This window comes from Humulus lupulus, chromosome 7 (genome assembly GCF_963169125.1).
Source record: "Humulus lupulus chromosome 7, drHumLupu1.1, whole genome shotgun sequence".
Lineage (NCBI taxonomy): Eukaryota > Viridiplantae > Streptophyta > Magnoliopsida > Rosales > Cannabaceae > Humulus > Humulus lupulus.
The window spans coordinates 205,072,002-205,091,430 of record NC_084799.1 but is presented as its reverse complement, the minus strand read 5'-3'; the positions used below and the strand labels follow the sequence as shown (position 1 = coordinate 205,091,430).

The 19,429-nt window shown below is 31.3% G+C and overlaps 1 pseudogene; it reads right to left on the bottom strand.

Annotated features, from left to right (window-relative positions):
* Positions 1 to 3,582: 3,582 nt before the first annotated feature.
* On the bottom strand, positions 3,583 to 16,168 carry LOC133792631 (uncharacterized; annotated as a pseudogene).
* Positions 16,169 to 19,429: the final 3,261 nt, after the last annotated feature.

Genomic DNA, 19,429 nt, shown 5'->3' with positions numbered 1-19,429 from the left:
TTTGTTTTCTGTTTTCAAAGTTGTGTTCTCAGAGTTGAGAACAGAAAACAATTTTTGTAGTTTTTAAAAAATAAGAGGTGTTTGGTTAATGTTTTCTAAAAACAATTTTTTAGTTTTTTTTTAATTCTTAAATAAAAAATTAACAAAGATAAAAATCTTTTAAAAGTTTGTAATAAATAATGAGATAAAATAATTTGAAAGAAAAATTATGAAAAATAAGGAGTGAGAAAGTAAGGAGAGAAAATTTGAAGAAATAGAAATTGAGAAGAGAGAAATTGATCGATGCAAGAAAAAATGAGAGAGAATGTAATGAGAAAGAAAGTGAAGAGAGAGAAGTGAGTAGAGAGAAAGGAAATGGCGAGAGAGAAAAAATGATGAGATAGAAAATAAGGAAATATTAAGTGATGAGAGAGAAAGTGAGGATATAGTAAATGATGCAAGAGAAAATAAGGAGATAGAAAATGATGAAAAAGAAAATAGCAAGAGAGAAAATGTAAGGAGATCAAAAGTGATGAGAGAGAAAATAAGGAGAGAGAAAGTGAAGAGAGAGAAACTAATGAGAGAGAAAATGATGTGACAATAAATTATGTTAGATAATAATAATTAAAAAAGTTATGTGAGAAAAAAAATATAGACAAAAAAAAATTTGAGAACAACAGAAAACAACTTTTTGTTGTTCTCAAAAATTTTCTATTTTTTGTAACTTTGTTTTTAAAAATTGTTTTATGAAAACAACGCCAAAACACCCCAACTTGTTTTCAAAAAACAGTTTTTAGCTTTTAAAAACAAAAAACTGTTTTTTTTAGGTAAGGAGTCAAACACCCTCTAAGTGATTCAAATTTCAATTTTAAAAAATATATATTTTCTCTTTCTCATGGGCGACTAGGGTTTGGTGTGCCTTGCGTCGTCGTCGTTTTCTATTCTCCTCTCAGTCGAGGCTTCGTCGGTCGGCCTCTGGGCACCAGCAAGGCTTCGGTCGAGAGGCTCTCCCTGATGTGTAGGTGGTTGTTTGTCTTCTTCTTCGCGCTCTGGATTCTCCCTGTGGCTCTCGCTTCTCTGGCCAGTAGTTTCATCGGATCTGTGATTCTCTATCGGTCGGGGTTGGTTCTCTATCTGTGGTAGGGATGCTTGGTCCGGGGATGGAGTTCTCTCGCTGTCTTATGGGTCTCCGATGGTGGGTCTTTTGCCTTGTTGGTGGCCAGTAGTTCAGGAAGGGTGTCAGAAGGGATGGGGATGTGACTGGCGTAGCTCTGGTTAGGGAGGTGGACGGGGTCTATGTGGATCCGGGGTATGGGGGTCTAGTTTCGTGTGAAGGGGTTTGGTGGCTGCTCAACTCTGTGATGCTTATTGTCTTTTTATTTAATATGCCTTTTTTTTTATTTATTTTGATTTTGTCTGTGTTACTTTTAATTAAAAATGGTGTTGCTCACCCTTCATCGGTCCATTGTTCTTTTGTCAGGATCCATGGTGCTTTGGTGAAGCTTATTTAGTTTGGTACATGTTTATTTTCAGTGTTTGGGAGAATAGTTGTTCGTCATTTTAAGAGGTTGGTGTTTCATCGATTTGCTCAGTTTGTTTATGCAGGGATCTCGATCATGCTTTCCTTTGCCTTCAGATTTGGGGGAGTCCTCGATCTCTATCTTTATTGACCGTGTGCTTCTTGAATTACCAATCTCTTGAGTCCAGTTTCATGAGCATAGTTGGTCGTTGCAATTTTGCTCTTATTTCTTGTTTGAATAATGAGTTTATTTTTTCCCAATTTTTATTGGAAGTCTTTTGGCTTATTGTCATTAGTGAGATAAATATGTCATATGCTCATTTGGTCTGAATACCTAGTTTACCTCACACTTTTTTTATGCTCGATAGCCAGCGGCTTATTGGACCTTTAGTTTGGTAGGTGTTAGGGTTTTCTTCCTTTTTATTATAAACAGTTTGGTAAGCCTATTATTATTGATCAAGTTCTATATCTTAATGTAATGGACTATATCCAATTTACCTATTAATGAAAATTTCCTTAACTTTAAAAAAAAAATTGATTCAAATGTCAAATTACCTTACACGTTGTGTTACATATTTAAATATATAAAAATGAATTGGAAGAATTATACTATTTATGGTAATAAACTAAATCAGCTCTTCAATATATAATGATTTAGGAAAGAAAGTACATGAAGTATGGAAAAACACTTCCTATAATATAATATAATGTAATTTTTCATTAATATCAAAATAACATTACTTGAAATAAAATTCAATGTTTAAATAAAAAATCATTGAATAAAACTGCCAGATATAAAAATAATAATAAAGAATATTGATTTTATATCAAACAAACGTAATTAATTTTCCTTTTTTTTTTGTTTGACAAATTAGTGTTTTCAGATAGGCACAAGCATTGCTTCCTTTGACTAAAATTAAAAAAATTAAAAAAAAGAAACTTAAATGTTTAATTAAATAAGGAAAACAATTTGACAAACTATAAAGCATTCTCAAATATTCGCTGTCTTACCCAAAATGTCATAGCCAAATCCAATTAATTTTTTTATTTAAGTAAAATCATTTATTTGAGATTTATAATAAATTATTATTATTTATAATATAAATTTAATTCATCATTTTTTTTTTTTGCTATCATAAAAAAATAGAATATATTTTTTAAAAAAGAATTACCAAATTTTGTTGGGACTCAAACATACTGTTTCTTTTCCCTCTCTCAATATATATACTGTTTCTTTTGTGGAGCCAACAAAAGATTTTAGTAGGGTCAGTATAGAAAGTAAAAAATATATAATAATCATAATAGATATAAAATTTTATAAAAATTGTGGTAGCCAAAATAAAAACAACGGTGACAAATACAAACTTAGTAAAAAGTTTTTTGAGAATTTATAACAAATGGCCCAAATTAAGTGCATTTGAAGTCCAATGTCCTCATTTTAAAAATGGTAGAAAAATGGCTTTTTAGATCATTAATTTACTAGATTACTCATACTGTATCATTTCTATTGTAGTTCTCAGCAAAACAACGTGAATGAGAGTGATATTACCAAAAAATTTCTCAGCAAAAAAAAAAAAACAACGAGAAAAAGAGGGGGAAGTCAATTGTTTCCTTCTGTGGTCGTCGGCAATTGAATCTCAATCTATTTCCCTCAATTTTTTCTGGTAAAGAGGGAATGACACATATGAAATTTTAATGTAGTAATTTGTTGGAATGGGCCATTTATTGATTATTTTTTAAAGAGAGACATTTATCTAAATAATGTCTTATTTGGAGGCTAATTTGCTTGTTAGCCCAAGTTTTTTTCTCTTCCAAAGATAATTGCTAAGGGCCCAATACCACAAAGAAGTGACACACAGTTATTGGTGCAATTCAATATCGGGTGTCATACATTTTAATTTAATACTTATGAGATATCGCTAATCAACTATAAGATGTCACATCATATGGTGTTGGGCACCTGAAGGTGCCAAATAGCAACATTCCTTTCTAAACCATCTATAATGCACCTAACACTGTCTTAGTTATAGGTTGAGTTGTATAGAAAACATGTACAGATGAGAGAGAATTCAGCCATGCTAGTGCTACTTAGATCCTTTTGTCCACATAGGTACAGAATAGATGAGGTTCCCAAGCCAAAGAAGATGCATATAGTGATTATGGCATATGCATATGCTCTCCAAGGATTACTGCTTTCTCTCATTGCATTAAACTTAGCAATGAAGGTAGATACAGTACTCAAACAACCCAAATATCCAAGTTGTGTGCCTGACTTAATGATATTGCAAGTGTTAATAATCACCTGTGCCAATTAGAGATCAATTATTAGTTGGATTCTTCAGAAATATGAGGTTATAAAGAGTATATGAGATGAATCAAAATAAGTTGTGATGATCTTTGCCTCACTGTAACCAAAATCTTTCCATCCATTAGATAATTATACCTCTTTTCTAACAAGAGATAGTGCTGCTTATTGGAGTATGGTGCGTAGAATAAGTGTAAGAATATTGAGTCATTAATAAGAACATAAGTAACTTCAGTAATCACCAATTGGTTTTTAGATGGAGCCTCATGATTCTTGTCATGGTATCATGAGTCAATCCCTTTGCGGGCATTCGATCCACACCAATCCAAAGAGTGAGCCAAGCCACACGAGATTCGCATAGTGCAAACAGACACTTGAGATCCAAATAGTGAGTTAAGCTGCACGAGATTCGCATAGTGCAAAAAGAAACTTGAGTTCCAAAAAAATAAGCGAGCTGAAAAAGAGATACTTATGATCAGGGAGATTCAAAAAGATAAGCGAGCTGAAAAAGAGCCACTTGTGATCAGGTGATTCAAGATTGGTGAGCGAAAAATTGCCACCGTCTTGAGGGGATATTGGAGTATGGTGCATAGAATAAATGTAAGAATATTGAGTCATTAATAAGAACATGAGTAACTCCAATAACCACCAATTGGTTTTTAGATGGAGTCCCATGATTCTTGTCACTGCCACCACGCATGATGCAGAGACATTGGCAATTAGAGTGCCGAAAGGAATCCATCTCAACAGACATGTCCTTCCTAATCCGCGTCCATTAAGTCGAGCTAAGAACCACCTAATCCATACACCTGGTGGTCCAACTAAGCAACCTAACCATAGTTGAGCTTCATCACCATTGCTGCTAAACTCCTCTCTCAACAATACGCCACTCACACTCAACAACAGGCCTAGCATCACTATGAACACCACCATTATTGCCATGTGATGCTCAAAAATGTCCACTCTCCATATGCTACCAGAATTGTGCATACCACTTTCTTGATTTTTTTAATCTTTTTTCAAGAATGTGCCTAAAACCCTTAGCTGTCTCAATCCCAAAAATGATGGAGTAGGCAGCAAGAAACAAGGTTGCAAATAAATATAAAATGGATCAGCTGCATTGATCAAAGTAATTCAGCCATATATAGCTCAAACAAAGATATTTACACTTGTCAAGGCCATCATTGGATATGGCGCCTACGTACAATATTGGCATCTTATTACCTATTGGAAAACCAAGCACAGCTGAAACCCAATGACTTTCAACCACTAAGTTCAAGCATTTTCTGGTTCCCACCATTGAAAGTTGTAAGGCTTCTCCAGTAACCACTTGATAAACCAATGGATAGAAACTCGGAGACTCGGGATATGTCTCCTTTAAAGACAACACCAAACCATCCCATTAACAAAGAGCCAACCCGAAATAATACAGAAAATTGTGGCTAGAAAAGTGTCTTGTATTTTTCAGCAGCTACATGATCAAATATAACAAAAGTTATTTGCAAGGCTGGAAGCACATAAATAAAAGGCTCTTGGGAATTGAATACAACATCAACAATCATGAAATCATGTGCAGTACAATTTCCTCCTAATAATTAAAACTGAAAAACACACTCTATTTGAAAGATTGATGGCCCCGTGGGACCCGCACCTAATGGGGCGGGGAATTCCACTCTAAATGGGGAACGGGGATAACTTTCAAACCCCGAATGTTAAATGGGGTGGGGATGGGAATAGCATTCCCCATCCCGACGGGGGCCTGTTTAAATTTTTATATATTTTTATAATATTTTATAGGTATTTTATATATTTCTTTATGTGTTTTTGTGGTATATTAGTAACTTTTTTACTATTTTAAATTTTATTTAAGATAATGTTTAATATTTTAACTAATAAATATTGTGCAATATTTTAATTTACATATAATATACGATTTTTATTTTAAAATTTTAATTTAAAATTTATTTTTTAAATAAATGGGTTCCCCATGGGGATTCCTCGCCCCAATAGGGGATTCCCCACCTCGTCCCCGACAGAAAATAAGCGGGGATGGGGCGGGGATGAGGATTAGAAATATAAATAGGGACGGGGACGGGGGAGAACTCCCCGCCAATTCCCGCCCGGTGTGCATCACTAGGTGTGTGTGAGGATCTTTATACTCAACTCTTTAACACCAAAGCACATGCACACACATGACCCAAAACCCAAAATAACTAGCACACATACAAAACATAAAATGACAAAACACAGAAGTAATTGCAAAAACTTAAACAAAGTAAAAAATAAATTTGAATAGAGAAGAAGAACACCAAGTTTTTACTTGGTTCTGATCACAAAGTGTGATCCTACATCCAAGGCAGAGAGGTTTCTCCCTAGTCTTTTCCCCTACGAATGAGTTTGAAGATTACAACCTATTCAAAGAACACTTTTCTTTGAGCTACAGAACTTTTTATCTCATTCTAGTCTCACAATACTCTCAGCCTCTCAGTTTTTCAATGAAAGAGCAAAAGCCTTTATATATAGGCTCACTAATTACAAAGGTGAGAGAAGTGGTTCAAAAGGAATAACAAAACTAACTGTAATAACAGTCTTGTTATTAACTAAATATAACTAAAAGATGGGCTGAGGTGAATCAAGATACAAACTTCACATTGTGTGAGTAATTATGATTGATTGACACGTGTGGAGATGGATCAATAGAAAAGTATATAGAAGGATCATATTAAATATACATTATACATACATATATATATTTAGGGGAATTCTCCTATAGGGCTTTACTTTAAGCCCTACCGGTGGAACTCTCAGTGTTCTCGACCCGTGGACAGTTTTCGGCGCAATTTTTTTATATGACCGTATATATTGTAGCTATTTATAGTATCCTGCAAATTTTCAGAAAATTCCGAATAGTTTACAGTACCGAAAACTAAGTTCAAACATGTTGTTACACGCTTGACTAATTATTTTTATGCTCGTGGAAAACAACATGTTTGAACATAGTTTTCGGTATTATAAAGTATTTGGAATTTTCTAAAAATTTGCAGGATGCTCTAAATAGCTACAATATACACATTCATAAAAAAAGTCGCGTCGAAAACTATTCACGGGTCGAGAAACATTGAGAGCCCTACTGGTAGGGCTTAAAGTGAAACCCCTATAGAAGAATTGTCCCATATATTTATAGAGTGAGAGGGAGAGAGAAACCATAACACCTGTGCATATTGTAACAGGAAAGATATGTTGATGAGAGCATAACCTAATTATAACTTTAGTTACTTAATCAAGTTGTATACAAAAATTACCATATAAAATTATAGAAAAGAATAATCTATCTTCTGGTCAAAATTTAAGAAATACAATTTATAACAAATATCAAACAGACCATACAACATAACAAGATTAGTTGCATGGTTTCACATTGTTAAGACAAATTATCATTTTGAGCTCAATGTATTGAGTAAAACCTTGCTGCAAACTGATCTAGCTAGTAGGGCACTACATAAAATGTTGGATTTCTGTGATCTTCCACTCCTATTAGGGAATACACCATAGTCATAAAAGCTACCATAGCAGTTAACATACAGATAGATGATATGTATATTACCAGATGAGACCCAATAATTTTAGTTAGCCAATGACAAAAGAATTACTTCAGGACAATGCTCTTTTGTTTTGACAAGAATGATAACTTGGAGAAGTAAAGGTAAATTGGAGAAGCAAAACTCAATCCTTAACTAGAGGATTGTGATATGTTGATTGTTAATGTACATTCTGTATGGCTAGTATATAAAGCTTCATATAGCTGATTTTTGGCTAAGTGTAACTAACAGCCTTGTAAAACAGTTAAGTTAGTTATGTTGTAATATTCGAGTCCTATGTCTATAAATAGGCTCGTGCTCGTAGATGTAATCATCATCAGAGCAATAAAGAATCTAGAGAGTTGGTTTTCCCGTGGATGTAAGTTGGAGCAATCCTTCTGAACCACGAACATAGTGTGTTCTTTTCTGGTTCGAGTGTGTGTGTGTGTGTTTTTGGGTGCTTGAGATACCATTTTCTGGTTTGTGTGTGATCACTAGCTTTGCATAACAAGTGTCATGACAATTAAGCAGCTATAAACATATCTGATAACCTGGTGCCTCAAGTGTGTAGTTAACATGTAGAATTAGACTGACATTTCATTTTATAAGATGGTTGAAGATGGAATGATTTGCATTGAGTTCTTACCTAAGGACTGTAAAGAATGAGTTTCAAGAAATTGTTGCACAAATTGAGCATGATAAATACATTTTCTCCAGCTTGAATGGAAGTCTTAAATCATTCAAGTTTGATTTTTAAATTATTTGAACTTCTTGTTAATGTAAATAATTTATCTTAGCTGAAGCTATTAGAGTTCTGTTTTTCTGTTATGTTTTCTTCCAGATTCTATCCAAATTCAACTTTTTTATAAGATACATAAATAGTATTTTTTACCACAGATAGTAGTTCTCAAGTTCCATCAACAACTACCTATACTTTGGTCACCCTATTAACTTAAATTTTTGTACATGTATGAAAGATAATGGTAATTTCAAGCTTTCCCTCTTATTATTTTTAGCTGAGCAAAACTACACAAATTTTATGAGTAGTTCCACTCTGAAGTAAACAAATCTGTTGTGGGTTATTAGGTTGCAAGTAGAAATAATATCCCAAACAAATCTGCTAAAGAAACACCAACTGAGATAAAGAAGAAAAAAAACCAGCATATAAAACAGACTAGTACAAAAACAATGCAAAATACAGTGTCTGATATTGAAAGAGATGCTTATGTATCTTACCCCCAAAATCCCAAAAACAGCTAAATGAGCAAGGCATGAACTGTACTCCAACAGCTTTGATAACTCTATATTGTCATTCTGCATTTAAAATCAAATGAGAGTAAAAATACACACAAGAAACTGTATGTTTCTGGCATGATGTCAAGCCTAATCTGAATTCAATACACTATAAACTTGTTATTTAGTTATCCAATATCATCTATATGTGAGGGTAGAATGCCTGATAGATTTAAAGACCGCCTTCTTATTGAAGAACTTGTTAGAAGTAATATACCGGTGAAGAACGATACATATATATTAATATATTTAATTGAAGAATGGAAATACAAAAAATATAGTCAGATTTGTGCCCTCTACTTGAACGGTGTTAGAGGATTCGTGAGCAACCAATTCCTAGGATACAACAGCTATCAAGCAAGACGAAAGCACCACTGCGTCTGCTTAGACGAACTCGAAACAAACCTTCTCTCTATCAACAAAAAATACTGCAGAGACGAAAGAGACTAAGATTATTGTGTGTGATACTTTGTATCTATGTGTCCTAGATTAAGAGAAGCTTCTTTTTATAAGCTTCATGGAGAGTTGAAAATATGTGAGAATCCAGTGCATTAATATACAAATATCCAACAAATCTGGAATCTTAATTTCTGAAAATCAAACAAAATTAACCAAATTTATTCTAGTAATATCAACAGTTACACAAAGTGATTTTCTGAAAATCAATCAGAATTAATCACACTTATTCTGGTAATATCAGTCGTTAATCAAAGTGATTTTTTAACAATCAATCAAAATTAATCACACAATATTCTGATATCTAAATTTTGACCAAAGTGATTTGCCAAAATCATTCAGAATAAATCACACAATATTCAGATAATCTCATATTTAATCAAAGTGATTTGCTAAATCATTACCATTTTAGGCATCAATTTCTCATTCACTCAATTTTCTTTCCAACAGAACTGCCACTGCTTGTCTGGCCAAATGTGTAATGCCCTACTTCCTTAGAGTCGTTACAACTTGTAAATATCTATAAACAGTATTTTGGGATCTCAAATGTTAAACGTTTTATGATTTTCAGTTAATGGAATTATTTTCAAGGTTTAAGACTCTGTTTATGGTTTGATTACACGTTTGCCTTAACACCTCGATTAGCGAGTTAAAAGCACTTTTAAAACTCCTTAGTAATGGCTCTAAGGAAGTAGGGCGTTACAAAATGACACACTTCGCCCCGTTCAGTGTCATGAGTCACACTCACACTATATCCTCCCTCCATAAGCACAGGGTTAGATTTATGCTGGGGTGACCTCAAAAGTTGACAACAACCACTTCAGAATTTGGAACCCAAAAAAATCTTGTGAAAAACAGCAGGAAAAAGTATGGTTCATGTAGATGAAAGTAATTGTTATTCATGCTGATATGATAATCTGGTAACTTAGAAAGCTCTATAAGCAAATGTCACTACTCAATCACTCAATAACAAACAGTATCTTGTATAGAATAGATTGTGTGCAATGTCTATCAGCAAGTGATATCAGTTACATAAATCTATTCAAAGCAATTCTCTATGAGGTTTTTTCATAACATTTTCAACCAATCATATAAGTAAATGAGGTTTAGAAAAACATTAGCATTACAATTATCAGACCTTAAATAAAAAAATTAATTGTTACATCAAAGAAAAGAAACAATTACTGATACTGATCAATTAGTATCTACAACATTTGGAACACGAAGTTTACCTACTTTATTTTAGGCTTATTTGCAGCAAAAAACCTCAATATGTTCTGGCTTTGACACTTTAGTCCCCAATATCAATATTTTTGCAAATAAATCCTCATACACAATAGATACTTGCAGCTGTTAATATTTATATCATCATCATTTCTTTAGACCCATGTTGGAGTTGGACAGATACAAACAAGAAATATCAAATTACTTTAATAAATGTATAAGAATAAAAAGACAAAGATGAAAATACCTCTCTAGATATTGTAAGAAGAATGAATTTATTATAATATATACTACGAAAATCGATAGTTGGTGTGAGGAACAAAAGTTTTTAAATATTCTAAATATATAACATCAACAATTACCAAATACAATGCAATGCACTGTCGTTTGGGAGGGATGGAATGGAAGAGAAGAAATGGCAAATTTTAGGAAAATATAAATAAAAGATTGCCCTAAAAATTATAGGCCTTGGTTGAATTTACAAAAAAAATTGGGCATTGTAGCTAAAAGAGTAGATTCTTCAAAAAGAGATTTTGGAAATCCAAAGTTAAAAGTGAAAGTGTTATAATTTATTTCCACTCATTAAAGATCACATGTGACTCGCGTTTTTATTTGATAACAATACGTTAACAGTTTAAGCTAGGGATTTTCAGTAGATTACATTTAATATTTTTAGACTTATCTAATCTGATCTAATTATTTATTAGATGTTGAATTTTTACATCTGATCTGATCCAATTAATTTATCTCAACCGATCCAATCCGATTATCCATTGGATTAGATCGGTTTTAACCATCAGATGTGTCTCATTACTTATGTATTTGATTGGATTAGATACTTCTAATATTTTTTTAGCATTTATTTAGCTTAATTTGTTCAATTAATTTATAATATTATAAATAAAGACTAATAAAAACATAAATCATATTCCTATAAGATCTAGAGTTATATGTAATCTCATCAGATATACATATATCTCTTTTATATAAAAAGTGTGTAGATAACGGAAATTCTTGGTTTTAACGATTTTTTATTTTTTTTCCGTTAACTATAACGGAATATTATTGTATTTAATAGAATATTTTTATACTTAACTATAGATTATAAACATGAGTTAAACTTAAATAAAATATAATAAATGATTAATTAAACAAATTAAAATATGATATTTTTGAGATATTTTACAATGATAATTATTTAAAAATAATAAAATCATATTTTTATAACTTAAATAAAATTTAATTAAACTTAAACTTAATATTATATTAAACATATAATATATAACATTTTGTTGTCACTACCAAATTAAAAAACTAGAACAAACATAAACTTAAACAAAAAAATTAATTAATTAATTAAAATATGATATTTTAAAGATATTTTATAATAAATTAAATAATTAAATCATATTTATTTAAAAATAATAAAGGCATTCATATACATTTTTTATCTTATAAATTTGTGTGATAGATTATTTTTTATCAAGTAATTTAAGTTATTTTTCTTCATCGAATTTACCAAAGAACATTGTGAGATACATTAAAAACTAAAAATAGTTAATGCACGTATACTATTATCTACACTATAACTTTTTCTATTCTTATTTTATTTATATTATTAATTTCTTTTTAAATATTATTTTATTTTATATATATGTCATATAAATATATATATTTATGTCAACATTGTGTTTAGATATCATATATATGTAGATATTATTCACATAAATATTTATATATGCTATTGAGCTAATTCAATCTATTATATATATATATATAAATATATTAATTTAAATAGTGAATCATGTTTTATTAAAATTTATAACAATGTTTATAACTTTAAAACTAAGCAAACATGCACGTTGCTTCTACCTAGTATATATATATATATATATAGCTGACAGAAGCAATAGCTTTTCCTTATAATTTTTCCAAAAATGAATACCCAAATCCAACATCAAACAAGAAAACCATTCGACAAGTATGGCAACACAATTTGAGTTTATTGGTTGTGTTATTGACCAAATAAACAACCCAATCCACCACTACGCAATTATGAAACAAAACGTAGACATTCTCAACCTCATTCAACTCGGTCCACACTCACCGATTCCCATGGAAACTTGCCATACTTAGGCAGTCAAAATCACTTTGTTTGGGAATTTAACTTGAGAGATTTCGATATATGGTGCGACATGTACGCACACACAAGACTCCATCGAACTGTTAAGGAGGCAAGGCATCGATTTCGAACAAAACCGCTGGGAAGGAATCGACTCTGCTCGCTTTTCCCAACTCATGATGCAGATGCAGTACAGACTTGTCTTCAACAATGGTATAACCTGGGTTACCTTTCCATAGCACTTATGATTTTGGTTACCTTGTCAAGGTTCTTACACGCATATATCTAGAAATTTATTCCCACATAGAAAACACAAGAAAACTCCCTCTAAATCCTTCCATAAAAAATGAGATTAAACTCTACATTAAAATTAGCTTGAAAACACATGATTTACGTTATTAAAATGTATAAAAATGTGGTTTGTAAATAATATTTATGATACTAGAACGACTTGCCAATACACTTAAATTACCAATTACCACTTGAAGTGGGATTGAGCCACCAGGCTGGTTCTGACCAGTGGCAGACCTAGGAAATGGTTAAAGGGGCCCAAAAAATTATGCTAAAAAATTAAAACTACACTTGTTAAAACCTATAAAAGTTTTAAAGAAGTATTTTTTATAAGTTAAAACTGAATTTGGTGATTATATAGATGAAAATTAGAGAAATTTTAACTTCAAAAAGGACTTTGTAATTCTTTTTATTTTAGTGTTGGGAACATATTTGTATGTAATTAAATATTAACTATAATTACTTATTTTAGAGAAAGTAATTGATGGGATGGCAAATGTAACTCTCACATCTTTAAGGTATGTATGGTCTAAATAAGTATGAGACAAAACATAAGCCCAAGAAAGTATAAATCTTTAAAAATAAAAATTATATCCACAAAAGTATTATTTATTTTACTTCTTGTGAGTCGTATTTTTTTTTAATAATATAAATGTTTATTTGTTTTTTGTTGAGGTTGTTTTTCGTCAACTTAATTATGTAGAGCAGTAAGCAATGAATTAAATAAAATAGAAGAAATCAGAGATTTTAACGTGGTTCAGCAGTTAAAATATGCCTATGTCCACGAGTCGTTGTTATTATGAACACTCTCTCAAAGTTTCGCATGAAAGCAATTTGGCAGAGTTTATTTTCAGTACAAATTTGTGCGTGTCTACAAATGGCCTAGTCCAAGCTATTTATAAACCTGATTGTAGGAATATCTTCCCCCAATTCATGGAAGTTACAATCAAGTGTTTAAATTCAAAATAAATATCTACATTAATAATACTAATTAAATGCGTTAATTGTTATATTATTTCATATAATATAATGTTAGATTAAATAATGTGACAAATCGTGATTTGTCACACTTGTAACATATTATTGAGAGTCACAAAATTAGACACATGTGTGTGCCCAAATGTGACATATTTTGGAGTTACAAAATCAGTTACAAATTTGTAACTCCCAAATATTATCCAATAATGTGTATATTATATGTTACACATTTGAGATTGAATTTCACAAAGCTGTAATGAAATATGGCTGTTGGAGACATGTTTTTAACTCCCAATATGTGTTTGGAGGTTACAAAATCATGTGGGAAAGGATTTGGGACGTTTTGGAATGTTTTGGAAAATGAATTTTTTTTGTGCTGAAAACAAGTTGTGGCCGCAGCCACTGTCATTCCCTGGCCGCGGCCTGGGGGAAAAAGGCCAGTGGCCACAGCCACTGATAATCCTGGCCGCAGCCACTGAGGCTGACAACCAACTTGGTTTTTCAGTTTTTTTTCCAAATTGAACGATTCTAACATCCTAAATAACTCTCAAATCTCCATTTTAATTCCATAAACATCCAATTAAACATTGGTAACAGCCATGAGAGTTGGTGGAATTTGAAATTCAAAGGGTGTCTCAAACTCTATAAATAGGAGCCTAATGCTCACTTGTAAGACACACAATTTTCCATCCATAAAGCACTTGGCTGGAAAATACACCATAGATGCTTGATAATTCAAGAGAGCTATTTCCTAGAGAGATCCCTTAGTGCTTAGAGAATAGGGGGAAATAAGCTTTTGGACAAAGGTTTTGAACCTTGTTCAAGTTGGTGATCCCCACTACTCTACACTTTGGTTGTGTGAGATTTTGTTCTTTTTATTGGTTTTATTTTCATTCTTTTGATCTTGTTGATCTTATTTACTTGTATTATTATTGTTTTAAGTTTGTAATATTCTTCTTCTACATCTTTCTATTTACTTGTATTTTGAGCAATTGAGTTGTAATATTTCTGTAATCAATATTATCTTGTCTATTGTATTTTTGCATAGAGTTCTATTTTGGTTTTTCCATATTTCCATTGAGTATAAAAATATATTCTCTAATAATCAAAAGCTTTTTTTTTTCCTTTTCAATGGAAGGAGAAACCATAGAGATCTTGTGAGGATCCAACTTTGAAAAGATGGTAATATAAGGTAATATTCTTCTTTTGTTTTCTTAGAAGATCTAATGGTTTTCATATAGTGATAGAAATGAGAAGAAGAATTTTTTTTTTTTAAATGGGGTTCATTGTTTTCTAATCTCCTTTGTTTTTCTCAAATATAGTAGTTAGATTAAAAGATAATTTAATATCTTGAGTTTTTGTTATTTGTGATTAATGTGTAAATAATCTAGTAGATTATTGGGTAATGTGCTAGCATGTTATAGAACTGTCTTATTACGTGATAATGATAAAATTATTAGAATGACAATTTTATGAGTTTTATATGACATGCATAAATATATTGATTTTGTGAATCAATAAAAATGTGAAATCATATGTGTATGATATTTGTAATTTATGTTTACATATTAATAAAGAGTCATGTTAGTATAATATAAGTCATATATATGTTGACAACTATGTGAAATTATATTGAAATATAATCATTTAAACATTTGTGAGATTTGATTAGGTTTTATCCTATATTATTGTTAGTATGTGACTTGTGAATAAAAGAATTATTTGAGAATTTAAAATTTTCTCACTTAAAAGATGAGCATCTCATTTTATGAGATAAGAAAAGATGAACCTAAGGGGGTTACATCTTTTAATGGTTGTGTCTTGCCATTGCAAGAAAAATGGATCAAAGTGGATTAAAAAATTGTGGGACGACATATTGACTAAATAGACTTATAGTCTAGAGTGTGGTCAAATGAAAATTTGAGAACTATTTAGTAATAATAATTCTTAAATATTCAATGAGGAGACATTTTAAAATTGGAGAAGCAATTTTGAATATTTACACCACTAGTGATTAAAGAGAACTTTATTCATTTTTGTTAAAGATGGTGATATGTTTAAATTAATCTCAATGAGGAGATAATTTTAAACTAAAACATAAGAAATTAAAGTGTTTACACTACTACAAAAAACGACAATTGTGTCAGTCAAACGCGTCAGTCAACGCAGTTGACTGACGCTGTTGACCAAAAATTAGCATTTGTGTCAGTTGGGCACTACCACAAATGAGGGAGCAATTGCGTCATAACGTACACTGACGGTGTTTAATGGGGTCGTTTGCGTCAGTGGCCCACTGACGCAAACGTACCATTAACAGCGTCAGTGCCCCACTGACGGAAACGTGCAGTTACCATCAGTGGGGCACTGACACAAACGACCATTTTGCTAAATAAACCCCCTTCGTCCCCAAACAGACACCCCATTATACCTAAATTTCAAAAACATAAACTGAAGAATCTATTGGCGCCCCTTTCGATTTTTTCTCATTTTGGTACATTTTTATCAATTTTAATGTAAAAACAATGATGTATATATGTTTATGAAACTTATATATAGTTTTTTTTTTTTTTTTTGTATAGATTTTGTATTTTTGAAGATTATTGTTTGAAAACCCATAAACTTTCTTGGTTTTTTTGGGTTTTCTACTTCAAGACCCACATTGTTCAATTACCACAAGTAAGTGCAATTTTATTAATTTTTATGATTTAAATTTAATTTTTGTGATTTTTTTTTTATAAATTGACTATATTTCGAATTTTTTAATTTTTGGATAGTTTTATATTAATGATTATGTAATTGTTTTAGGTTTAAACTTTCCATTTTAACATTTTATTTTTTTAGAATTTTTTTTATTATAATTTCTTTTTTTTATTAACTTTTTTTTAATTTAATTTAATTTCAAATTTACTATTGTTTTTCTGTTTTTGCTGCTGTTTTTTTTATCAAATTAGGCCAGGAAAATTAGCATAAACATTTGCAATTTCTCTAGTTAATACTTTATGTGACAGTTCCCAACTGACGCAAAAAAACTCTTTTTAACATTTGTGGCAGTGTCGTACTGACGCAAACCAAAGTGGCATTTGCGTCAGTGGGGCACTGTCACAAATTCCAGATTTGTGACAGTGCCCCACTGACGCAAATGCCACTTTGGTTTGCGTTATGGGCAATTGCGTCACATATTAAACTGACGCAAAAACTCAATTGTGGCAGTTATAAACTGACGCAAATGACATTTTTTGTTGTAGTGTTAAATAAATCAATGAGGGTTTATTTTCTTTGATTTAAAGTGTTTAAAAATTGACAACTTCAAATTGATTTTGAGGAGAAAATCAATGGATGTAAAATTGGTGTTTTCAAAAGAATCTAAAAGACTCTTAGGAAATACACAAAAGTTGTTTAAGTGATTTTAAGATTATTTAGACAACTAAAAGTGAAATTTAGTGATTATTTGTTTGAGAAATTTTCACATGACATTTGTGTTCACATATTTATTTTGTGAAATATATAAAAGAAAGAGACTAAGTGAAAGTTGATTTCAAAGAAGTGTGTCTTGCTTTGGCAAGTAAATAAATCAAGAAAAATATTGAGGTTTTTTATCTTGATCTATTGAGAGTTTATCATGTGGCTTAGAGGACTCATGATAAACTTTGAGAATTATAAGTCTAGATTTATCTTGGAGGATAAATGACTTAATAGAAATGAAGAGATTTCTATTTTAAAGTGATTATCACTATGTGAGAAATGTGGAGGTGATACTCCAAAGTTAATCAATTTATTTTGTTGATAATAATTGATTAATTTGGTCATCCTATTAAATAGGTGATTTGGAATTCTACATTCTAAATCACATTGGCTATATGTCTATAGAATGAACAATTTTATACATGTTTGGTGTTAAAGTTATTATTTTTGTAATATTTTGATTCAAGAAGGAATCAATTTAAAATATAAAGGAGAATTCTAGAAACAAATAGGTTTCTAGAATTAATATTCAAATGTTTATCTTGGATATTAAACTATAAAATAGTGGGGTGTTGACTATGGTGAAAATCACTATTTTAAAGGGATAACTATTTTAATCAAACTATAGCTAGCAACAAAGTTTGAATAAAATAATAAGAGTGTCTAAGTATGCATACATGAGAAAAGAAATGATTCAAATGGAATCATTTCAACATCTCAAGGGATGGGACTTAGACTCTCTAAAGAGATTCACGGTTGATGGTAACCTATCTTAATACTAGTAATCAAACTAGTATTAGGTTCAATAGGTAATAACAAGTCAATCAAGTGAATAGTAGTAGTTCTCAAACTTTGTCCCATCTGAGATATGAGTACTAGTGTGTTACCAAAATGAGGGTTAAAACCGAAAGGTTTTTTAATAGAACTCAGTCTTGAAAAGACAAGTATTTTAGGGTAACAAAATACTGTAAGAGTTCTACCTATATAGACCTAGGGGTGGTGCTGCCCCTCATGAAAATTGGGACTCATTCTCAAGAAAAGTCTATGAATGAAATGTGCACATAGCCATTAACGGTGCAAAAGTGAGACATTGAGGTCTCAAGTGAACATAGCAAAGGTGTGTGTGTTATCATCGGTTTGTTATCAAGGGATAGTGATTCAATGCTTCGGCAACCAAAATTTCAACAAACTTTGTGATAATTACACTAAGGTAAAATTCAAGTCAAAAGATATTTTACTTTATGCATCAATGCAATGGTTTCTATAGAGAGTGATTATTTAATCAAGTGGGGGAATATTATATTTTATTATAATGTTTGATTGATTAAATAAGTGTTACAAAAGTGATTATTTAATCTAGTGGGGAATGTTATATTATTTCGTATAATATAATGTTAGATTAAATAATGTGAAAAAATGTGATTTGTCACATCTTGTAATATATTATTGATAGCCACAAAATTAGACACATATGTGTGCCCAAATATGACATATTTTGGAGTTACAAAATTAGTTACAAATTTGTAACTCCCAAATATTACCCAATAATGTGTATATTATATGCTACACATTTGAGATTGAATTTCACAAAGTCATAATGAAATATGGCTGTTGGAGACATGTTTTTAACTCCCAATAGGTGTTTGGAGGTTACAAAATCATGTGAGAAATGATTTGGGACATTTTGGAAAATAACCTTTTTTGTGCTGAAAACAGGCTGTGGCCGCGGCCACTATCATTCCCTGGCCGCGACTTGGGGGACAGAGGCCAGTGGCTGCGGCCATTGATAATCCTGGCCGCGGCCAGTGAGGCTGACAGCCAACTTGGTTTTTCATTTTTTTCCAAATTAAACGGTTCTAACATCTCAAATAACTCCCAAATCTCCATTTTAATTCCATAAACATTGGTAACGGCCATGGGGGTTGGTGGAATTTGAAATTCAAAGGTGTTTACCCAAAAAATGACAATTTGATGATGTGGCAGAATTGACATACACGTGGGATACACGTGACTGTTTAAGTGAGTGTGATTTGTTTGACCATCAACCAGAAGTGAATTCACTCAGCATAAATCATATTTTATGGGCAACCAGTCTGGTCACAACATTTCATTTATTTCCTTCAGATTTGTAATTTTGTATTTATGTAATAATTGCAATTTCCATTATTATTTAGATACGCATGTACTAAATGTAATCAAGGCTCATCGACCCATATAAAACT